Genomic DNA, 11,976 nt, shown 5'->3' on the forward strand with positions numbered 1-11,976 from the left:
ACCATTTTTAACAAATCTGATGGATACCCTCTGTTTTTAAACATCTCGATTAATATATTAACTTCATCATTAAAAACTATATAATCTGTAAGCATTTGGGCAAATCTAACCAATCTAACCAATTACCCTTTTACTACAGCTTTCTTTTGAACATGGGGGTGCCAACTGTCATAGTGAAGATAAGAATTCGAAAAAATACTCTTTCTGTAAATGTTAGAGAGGAAACAACTATTGATGTGGCCTTTGGTCAATTTAATATCTAAATAGGTCATCGTATCATTGTTGACAGTATAGGTGAATTTTAAAAAAGTTGAACTATTATTCATAAAATCAATAAATTCAACCATCCTCTCTTTAGAGTCCATCCATATGAGAAAAATATCATCCAAAAATAATAATAAGAAAACAAGTCCAATCCTTTAAATGCAGGTTAATATACAACTTGGACAGCATTATTATAAATGTCACCTGCAAGCACTAGTGGAGTGCCCACAATGCCACTATGTATTTTGACAGAAACGCATCTTGTTTTTAGCAGTTGCCCTGGAGGAGTACTGTGTGATACTTTATTGTCAAATAAGTCTGCCACACAGAACACCTGTAAAACAGATCAGCAAGTGGCAAGGTACATGGGCAACAGTGAACTTGTAAAACAAAACCGTGTGCACTCTGTATCTTACACATAACTCTGCTATCAGTTTCAGCCCGGGATGATGATCGCTGTCTGCTGTCCCTAGTGGCTTGACAGGGACTAGTACAATGGGGAACATAAACAAACAGATCTAGTTTGACTTGCTGAAGTTTGAAGGATTGCCCATGCTCGGCTACAGCTTTCTTTTGAACATGGGGGTGCTACCACCCCCCAGTAGACCACTGTGATCCATTAAACTAACTTTAATCATAAAGCACATGTTCTCTGCAGGGGAGAATTGCATCCCTTTACACCCCCACACCATTGATATATGTATTTTCATTTCTTCTGAGTTGAAGCAATCTCAGAGGAAGCATATTTATAGATCAGGGGTACATGGGCAGAGGCCCTATATCAGGAGGTATGGAGGTGCTGGACATCTGACCTGCAGAAATACTTTTACATAGTCTGTGCTTTTTTGTTTACCACAGTGGTCTGACTGGGGGTCAGGCAGTGTGATTTTGTAAGTTTGGCATTGGTCCCTTTATTTTATGTGCAGCCAGCTAGAATCAGCCAAACATGTACAGTGACAGAATCTGCAGTATGGCTAACCACCTGGCAGTGGGAATCTTGGCTCTAGATGATTGTCACTGTCAATGTGACACCCCAACCCCATGTGCACAAAATGGGAAAAGGGGTTGTGGATGAATAGATGTATGCATGTATCCAGAGCTTATCTAAATAATCCTGTATTGGTTTGTGATTTATAGTTCAGTGGCTTGGTAAGAGAAGTTTGTATTTGAATATATATTTTATTTTTTACCACTGTTTTTTACTGTTTGTAGGAAGGAAGGGATAGACAAGAAGATTTACTTTGATTCACATTTTGTTGTTTTACCTTTAATTTTTACTGTTAGTTGTTAGAAAGGGATAGTTTTTAGACACGCAAACTGTAGCCATCTCAAGGGGCCTAGTCAGCTATAAATTCACACAAATTGCAAACAGGACAATCCATACCTTGACTAAACAATCTTGTCTTTGTTTGTGATTGATTGTGGAGTTCTCTGGTATGAGAAGTTTTATTTGAATTTATATTTTATTTCTTACCACTATTTTTCACTGTTTGTAGGAAGGAAGGGATAGCCTGTAGACAAGAACATTTACTTTGACTTAAATTTTCCTGTTTTACCTTAAATTTTCCCTGTTAGTTGTTAGAAAGGGATAGTTTTTTTGACAGGCAATCTCTATCCATTCTAAGGGAACCTAATCAGCTATAAATAAACACAGACTGCAGATAGGACAATCCAGAGCTTATCTAAACAATCATGTCTTGGTTTGTGATCTTATTGATCTTTACCATTAAAAAGAGGTGTGACTATCAGTGATGTAAAAGAATTCCAGCTTTTGTGTGACTTTCATAACTTGTGCTGTCAGAGCAACAGCTTTACTGTACTGGCATTAATATTTAGTTTTATATTGTTTGTGTAAGTTCTCTTTGAATTCTGTGGTAAATGATTTTGATTGTTCTTTTCTTTTAGAATATTTTATTCATTTGCAGCTGAAAATGGATTCCTTAAATGAGTATGCCATTAATGATTTGCAAAAGTAAAAATATAGGCAAGGGCCAGGTGAAAAGGAAGAAATCAAAATTGAATGTGGAAGGACTGAAGAGCATTACCGCAAGAAAAAAATGAGAAAGACAGACATTGACAACATGGTTCAAACTGTGGATGCAAAGCCAGCTGGATGAGAATGTTATGCTTGGAAATGTAATACAATTAATGGTGATGAAGATCATTTATTTGTAATTACTGACAGAGGAGATATTACTGAATTAGAAGTTGGAGATTATTCAGATCTGGTCAGAAAATATATTCTTGTAATTCGAGATGCAATTATTAGAGGAGCTGATACTTAACATTTGCACAGAAGATAAGGAACAGCGAACTAGAAGCAAAAACAGAGGATGTGAGATAAACCTTAGAATGCCATAATGTAAGGAAGTACTGATCTGTTTTTGTTCGGGTCTATATTACCTTATCAAAATGTATTTTCATTGAATGCTTCTCCATCGACACCAAATCACCGAAATTCACTTCTGAGAACTGCACAATTTTTCCCATGGTGAGGAAGTAGTTGGCCGACACCACAACTTTACCCTCTTCCCCACTGTAGTGTGATCTTGGAGTGGTATATATAGTTAGGGGGGGTTGAGGGCACAGCCCCCCACATTAGGGGATGTGGGAATAAAGCACCCCCAACTTTGGTCGGTTTATTTAGTGTTATGTGTGTTCTGGTCAAGTGTTTCCTTACCTAGGGAAAAATTCTGCAGTTCACAGAAGTGAATTTCATTGATTCGGTGTTGATGGAGAAGCATTTGAGGGAAATACATTTTGATAAGGTAATACAGACCCTTTTGTTCATGCTGGTACAAATTATCTCATCCACAAGGACTCTCCGACTGCTAGTAGGGAACTTACAGCCCTCTTAGAGAGTATAGCTTGCACAGGTGTTAGAATGTATTTTTCGCAAATCACATATAGAGAAGAGAGTCAGGTCACTGTGAATGAAAAGATTGTGTGGGGTAAATACCTTACAAGAAATGTTTCCGTTTGAAAAAATGGAAATGTGTACAGCAACCCAGCCTAATGTTGAGTACACATGTGCTCATACAGGATGGTGTGCATTTATCAAGATCAGGAAAGAGAATTTTTGCAGCAGATATTTTACAATATTTGACAAACATAAGGCGGGATTTTTGTGAGTTTGAAATTTTAACATTTCACAGATAGCAGCATTTGATGCATCTGTTATGGTAGTTAATGCTATTTTTTATTGGAACATTTGCTACATTCCCACAACATTGATGTTGTTTGTGAAACATGGTTAAAGAACAATGCCTGTTCTGTCAGGGTATAAATGTTTTACTGCAATAGACATTCTAACAAAAAATCAGGTGGAGGTGTTATGAGACCTGTTACTACGTGTTCAGTGATAACACCAGTACTATTGATTGTATAACTCTGAGAATAACTCTGAGAATAAAGACAACCCTGTAACATAAAACAATTGTTAGACTGTACTGACCACCAAAGTCAAGTGCTGATGACCTGCAGGAATTCATACATTTCTTGCATGAAACACAGGAGGGAAGAATAATAGTGGCGGGGGACCTACATTAACCAGAAACTGACTCAAATAATATTGATTCAACAACATTATTAAGGAAATTATTCACAACGTATGTTCAGGAACACAATTGTTTCAGAATGTAAAAAAAACTACTGGGGAACAGAACATGCTAGACTTGTTTGTTTTCCTAAAGAAAGTACTGTTACTTCATGTCAAGTTTTACCACCTTTGACGTGCAGTGATTATGGTGTTCTAAAGGTTAATTTGTTGCTAGATAATTCTGTCAGACTGAAATCTGAACAAATGCACAGAAGATTAATTACAGATTATACAAAAGCAAAACAGTCACTATGTTAAAACTAAATGGAGTGACGTGTTCAGTCAAATAACTGGAGAAGGAATGCAGAAAGTTTGGAAAGAGAAATTATTTGAGTGCAAAAAAATCAAAAACATGTTTAAAATCAGGACTGAGGCATACAACATCAGGAGGAAATATTTCTATAAGAACAAAATACCTGATTAAGATGAGAGACAAAAATATAAGAAATGGAAAAGATGTTAAACCACAACTTTGAAAACTGAAATAAACAAGCTGGGCAAACAAATTAAGCATAGTGTGAGACATCAAGAAAATTTTGAATTAAGTTTATATAAAGATATTGAGCATAATACGAAACCATTTTATAGATGCATAAGATGTGAAAGGAGTAAAGACATACAAAGTGATAAACTGTGTGTAGATTCTAAAATTTACTCGACACAACAGATTATAACTATATTTACTAAATCTTATGCAAAACAGTTTGGCTCCAAAAAGGGCTATAAGTTGTCCTTGTGACATCCGGGTAACCTGAGACACTGAAATCAAATTAGATTATATTGAAAAAGAACTATGCAACCCTGATCCAAAGCAAAGCACAGAGAGGAGACATACTTTATAATGATGACCTGAGAACACCTCAGCAAGAACTTATAGTACCATTATATCTATTATTTACTAGGTCATATAAATATGGAGAGATTCCTCAAGACTGGAGATATGCACTTATTAAATCTGTCTTTAAGGGAAAGGGGAGCAGGAAAAACCAGAGTCATACAGACCCTTAAGTCAACTTTCATGTTGTGGAAAAATAATGGAGGCGGTAATATTGGATAAGTTATTGTCAGAAGTGGATAGATTGGGACTTGAAATCATATATCAGCATGGATATGTTGAAAATAGACCCATTATCACCTATAACATGATGCTTTAAAACAATACAATAACAGCTATGAATGAAAATTGGTGTTGTGATGTAAACTATATAGATTTAACTTCAGAATTTGACAGGGTCATACACAAACGTTGATCAATAAATTATAACAACTAGGTATTGATGTACTCTTGATAAGATGGATAGCTTACAAATAGAACATGGCAAGTATCAGAAAGCAATTGGACAGGTGAAATTCTTGGTAACAGTCAGGGTGTTGCACAGGGCTCTGTCCTAGGCCCTTACTTGTTTAGGTTGTATCTCAGATTTACCATTTCATGTGAGGTTTTCTACAGTCTGTATGCAGATGACTTGAAATTTGGTAAACTGATTACATGTGTTACAGACAGGCATGTCTCCAAAAGAAATTGGCTAAATTGACCATTTGGGCACAGGAGAATAATATGCTGATAAATACATTAAAACTAAGCATATGAGGTTTGAGAGACATAAACTGAAAGGTGAACATTTAATAGAGCAGTCTGTGATTGAAACTGTAGATTCATTTAAGGACCTGGGTATATGGAGATATCCAGCTTTCAGTTTTTCTAATCATATCAACCAATTGGTTAATAATAGTTATAGAACTATAGGTTGTATAAAAAGATGTATAACGTTAAGGAGATCAGAAATGATGAAGTCTTTGTTTGTTAATTACATTAGATTCAAACTTGAGTTTGGAATAACAATATGGAAACCTTATAAGAAAACAAGCATGAGTAAACTAGAAAGTACATCAGAAATATACCAAGGGCATCCATGGATGTGAAAATTTAAGTTATTATGAAAGACTAAAATATCTTAACTTGTACAGTATCTTAACTTGTACAGTGTCTCATATAGATGTTTATGAGATCTTATTCAGGTATATAGGGTATTTAGGGACAACTACCTCTGGGAATGTTTGGGATTATCAAAAGTAGTAGAGAATCATAAGACAACCTATGTAGAAGATTATATAGGAAAGAGAATGTACTAATTGGTTCTCTGACAGAGCAGCTGATGCATGGAACAGACTACTGAATTACATTAAAGCAAGCACTAGTTTAGGTATTTTTAAGAACAGCCTGGACTCTTATTACAGGAACGACTGTTTTGGTATATTGGCAGGTTAGAAGGGCATTAATGCCCATGCTTGAAATATTTGTATGTATGTATGTACGGTGGCAGAATATTTGGTTTCCTTATGGGATTATCCATGTGCCCTGATTCCTTAGAGAGTGTTCTGCAGTACCCACTGAAGGCTGCTAAGAAATTCCTGTCCTGTCCCATGCTTCAAAACACGTAAATACATTGGGGTTGAGATGTGGTTGCCACAAGGTAAGCCTGAGACAGAAGGAGGTTCACTGTGATTCACATAAGGATGGCAGAGAGGACACAGGAGAAGTGGCCCTGCATGGGTAACAAAGAAGGCTTATCATGTCCATGAAGTGTCATGTGGGCAGTATCTGGTAGACTTGTAAACAGTATAGTCAGATGTGTATCCATAATGTGTCAGCATAATCTTTCTGACACACTCAACAGTATTGTGTGCCAAGTAAAATCACGTACAACTCTGCATTACTTCCATTATTTATTAGAAGCATAGTGTAAGCCAAGTAGCATATATGCCTTGTAATCTGCACTTCATTTAGGGCAACATTTAAAATAAGTTATCAGTTATCATCTTGTTGTCATGTGTATAAAATATAGTCCATAAAAAAGAATAAATAAATAAATAATGAATGACTAAATAAATAAATATACAGATATTGAATGATATATTGCAGGACCACATTTAATACATCACAAAGGATGGTGCAGGTGTGTGTGTGTATGTGTGTGTGTGTGTGTGTGTGTGTGTGTGTGTGTGTGTGTGTGTGTGTGTGTGTGTGTGTGTGTGTGTTTGTGTGTGTGTGTGCGTGCGTGCTCATTGCTGCACCAGCCATGAACAGTACCTTACAAAAGTGTGAGACCTTGTATGTCAAACTGCCTTACCAAAAATATATATGTATTGGCATTTGCTTGGGAAAGTGATTGGAATGGGATAAACCTTATGGATGCAATGATTATAAACTGATAATTTTCATAACAGTTATCTGTATCTCTGAAGGAATTTTTTAATTTGAGCAAAGCTTTTGTTCTGCTAACTCTGTGACATGTTTTATGGGTTAGTTCTAAAGCTATCACTCAATAACTATAACAAAGCAGTACTTAAGAGTAACATATTAGAAGTCCTTTAAATCTTCAGCAAATGACACAAGCCTTTGTTGAAAGGCAGCCAGTTTATGTTATATTTTATTAAATGTGTTCATCAGTGAAGTGTCTCTTAACAGTATATGCATAAAGAGTCCCTTCAGTAATTATACTTTGTTTTTAGTCACTTTATTCATTTCTTGTTAAGACAATAGAAGATTATACATATTGACAGGCAGATAGTAAAAGATTTTCAGCTCTAACTCTCACATACAGTTTGGAAAACATACACATTAGTGAATGCCAGATTTCTAAATCTTGCAATTTTATGACAAATATACAAGTACATCTACGTTTTGTGTGTGAGTGGTGTCTTAGTGCACATTTCAAATGGTGTCATGTGCTTTATTGTGTCTGTGTGTGTATGTATGTGTATGTATGTATGTGTATATATATATATATATATATATATATATATATATATATATATATATAGGATCAAGCTTGTTAAAAAATCTATCAAACGGCAAAGCATAAAAAAAATCATAGAACCTACACTGGTTTGAGATAGAAAAAAAAAATTTTTTTTTGTAGGTGGGCAAATCTCCCCATCATCACTTTTAACCCTCCACTACTTATATATACCAAGTCTGATATCACACATCAGTGGGGAAAAGGAGAATCTCCTTTTCCCCACTACATGCCAATCTCAAAGCACATTCAACCAAAAGTGAGTCGACAAATGCTATTCGACAAAACAGCATTAAAAAAAAAACAAAATATACCCTATATGGAAGTTTTTGAAAGTAGAGCTAATGATGTCTTTGGTGTGGTGTTGAAGTGTACATATGTCAATATCTGTGCATGTTATGTTCTGCTTCTGTACCTAAATACTGAACTTTCATTATAATTTGTTTCAAAGATGAAGCCTTCATCTCAAGAAAAGTGGTTTTAAGATCTTGGCCTATCAACTTGCATACCATAGCCATTTGCCTTACATTATATTTGCTTTTTGACAAAAGGAGTCAATAAGCCTATCTAGTCTGTCCCTTAAGTGCATTTAAAAATCCATCTCCTATGCTCAGGAGCCCTATAACAGAACTATGAGTAAAACCCAAAAGTGTCACTTATATATATGAAAAATCAGCATTAAACTACATGCACTGGCTGCTGTTAAGCTCTAGAATGAGATCTTAACAATGCTTCAATGCTCTTAACAAATGTTTGTTATGCACTTTTCTGATGCCAGGAAAGTCAGGCTTGTCTTTTTCCTGATTTTGGAGTGTGAGTGCAATGTCCCATGCACATTAAATTTTTTTTTCTTGTAGAATGGCACTTTGAATATAATATAATATAATATAATATAATATAATGCAATATAATATAATATTACTTGGTCATTCTCTGTTTACTATTTTACTGCTACGAAACAATGCAGCATGTGACATTATCTCCATAGTTATAACTTGTTGATCTGAGTCTGATTGCTCAGTCTTCCATCTTTTTGCTCTTTAGTGCTGAAAAGTCCATCATCCAAACTCAGGAGTCATCACTCAAAACCTTTACTTGTAACTTATTATCACTAAGTTAACAAAAAATAATGCAATTTTTTTGTAAACAAAAATAAAACAATAAAGTAAGCAGAAAACCAAATAGTTCCAGTCAGATAAAATAATTAAGCTGTACCAGGAAGTGTTATTCCCATACAGAGCAAGCTCTCCTAGGGAAATGTGCAGAGGTCATGTATACATTACCACATTAGATTTACAATACTGTTGAACTGTCGTGCTTAATTCTAACAGAATGAGGTATTTTTAAACCTGTACTCAATATAGACAGCTACAACAGGAATTCTATATCACAGTTGCCAAGCAATGCTTATCAATATTGATAAACCACAGCTCTTTAAACAACATAATGAAGTCAATAAGTAACTAATAAAGCTTTTAATACATGTATCAGCTTTTCTAACACAAGTCTTTAATCCGGAAATAGACGCAAAACTACACAATGCATATATATTCATTTAATTTAACTATTACACTTTGGTTTCCATTGCAAGATTAATTAGGAAACCTAAGGGGGAAAGAAATGCAAAGGAAAACTAAGTCACTTATATCATTAAGTTATCTTGTGTCAGTTCAGTAACTGATGGCATCAAATTGCTTTAAAATGAGCTATAGTAAATCATGATTCAGCATTTAGCATGTCAGCAAAAATAGTTTAACATGTCAGAAAATCCTGATTCTTCTTATTTTATGTGACATGGTAAATTCCCAGATTAGAGTATAAAAAAAAAACACAAAAGGTAAATGGTTTTCCCATGAAAGACATAATGCACACATCTATTTCACAAAAAAGGCAAGTTTCTGTTACACCAAAGCTGAAGTAATGTTGTTCTCTTTCATGCATTTCAAGATGAATTTCACAAAAAAAATCTAAACTTTTGTCTTAATAAATTCACTCTCAAATATACAATGAAGTATAAGTTTAGATTGTCAGAATTAACCATGGCAGTCCTGGCAATTGCTCAGCCACAAAATCATATAAAAAACATACTTTATGTTATTTAGATATAATCCTGCCAGATAACAAGGAAAAAGACAAGAACATGATTAAGTCAGGACAAGGAATGGAAACTGTGCAAATGCACAGAGAGTCTGTGTATTGACCTTAGCTGTAGGTGGAAAAATATTGCTGCATGCTTTCAGTAAACCCTCCTTCTTCCTGCAAACCTGATACTTTTAGGAAGTAATGTGAATATTCCAAGTCATGTTCCTGCTGACACAGTATCAGGGTAAGAGGTAGCAGAAGGCATTATTGGCGAGATTACTGGGTACGCTCAGAGATGACATGGTATAGTACAGTGTAGCACTCCAGTGAAGACAGATGTCAAACCTAAACTCAAACCAGAATAATGGAATAATGTAGGTATGTGTGCTGGTGAATGTAAATCCACTAACCCCATACCAGCATGTGCACAGCATAGGATTAGTTACACCAGCATATTGCTGCCCGCAAAACAAACAGCAGCAGATAATAAACAGAAAAAGCGAAACAAGACACTGAAAGGTACTGTTAGAACAAATAGAACTGAAATATATTTAGGAAAACCAAAGGGCATGTTTAGAAACAACATAATCAGCATGTGTACCTTTAAGTTTACAAAGGTAGGAAAATGGGCAGACAAGGCAGTAGGACGCAGACTGTCCAAAAGAGTACATGACATGTGGAATACAAGCATGTAACAACATACAAAATACTGGCTGTGATTTGATCTAACTACTTGATAAAACCGGGGTACTGTGTGTGGTGTAGACCTGCTGACATGTGAAGTGAGGACAGAAGAAAATGCTGTAATGACACAATGAGATTTATACAGATCCTAGAAGCAAAGAAGTAATGCTTCCATTGTACAGGGATCTCACTGGACCACAACTTATATAATACATGCATTTCTTTAAGTTATGCAAAAATAGGGACATTAGGCCTCTGGAAAGAATCCAGAGAAAATCCACCAGAAATATATATGGGATGGAGGGGAAATGATATCTCCAGAAATGAGAGGAGCTGGAGATTGTCTCAGCAGAGATCAAAACCAACAACAGAGACAAGGCTGTGGTGCATTAAGGTCTCGCCAGGAAGATTCAAAGGGATATCTTGAGCAGGGAGGTTATGGGGAGGAGAGAAGGAAAAAGTAGCAGATTTTAGGCACTTACTAGTATCTGCATGTCCAAAAATGCTCCTTCACAGAGATGGTTGTGGACACATAGCTACCAGAATGGATGGCTGAACATGGAATCCACAGAGACATTCAGAGGTCATGATATAGGAGGAGAAAAGGTGAAGAGGAGTATAAGGATAAATGTGATATAGACTGTCTAATGCACTTAAAGCACTGATGAGAAAGACATACTGTCCCTTTCTGTAATCAAGCTGATGTAATGTAATAATAAAATGCAATATAATGTAAAAATAAGTTTGGGAAAGTTAACATGCTAACAAAAAATGCAGGTTACTAAAAATAAGCAAGGTAGTCACTGGGCTTAAACAATATCTGATTTATTCTCAGACTCAATTTGTAACAACTTTAAAAGCCAAAAGCAGCTAAGAAGTCATCATGTTAACTTAAAATCATGTTGTCATATAGCTCAGAATGTATAATTATAACAGTCCTAACAAAACTAGAAATAATAACTCTGTGGGTCTGTACAATTTCCCTCATAATGTCAAGAATTACCTGGTTAAACCATTATGTGGGGTATTTATAGTCCTGGTCTGTGACAACCTCTGACACTAGACCCTGTACATTCAAAGGGAAAATAATTCTGGACCCTGATAATTATAGAACAGTAACCCTAACATGCATACCGGGCAAAGTAACCCTAACATGCATAGTAATGAATGGAATAATAATGAAACTAGTACAAAGAGATATGGGGGACCCACTAGTCCTCGATATTCACCAGTATGACTGCATTATTGGTAGCCTGAGTCTTTTAAACCAGTACATTTTTCTGAGGTGATTAACTCTGGCATTAGATGAAGGTTTTACTGCATACACAGTCTACCTGGATTTAGCTAAAGCCTTCAGCCACTTCCACATTGAGTATTGTTATTAAACTCAGCATGCTCGTCGAAAATGAGCATGCTACTTGGTGGGTCAAACAATGGTTAAATAATAGAATGCAACAGGTCTGCGTGGCAGCCTTCTGTCAAGACTCCATGAGAGTAATCACTGCTGTCCCATAGCATAGGTCCCTAGACTGGGTTGTCTGCTATTTG

This window comes from Protopterus annectens, chromosome 4.part1 (genome assembly GCF_019279795.1).
Source record: "Protopterus annectens isolate FY-2018-M chromosome 4.part1, PAN1.0, whole genome shotgun sequence".
Taxonomy (NCBI): domain Eukaryota; kingdom Metazoa; phylum Chordata; order Ceratodontiformes; family Protopteridae; genus Protopterus; species Protopterus annectens.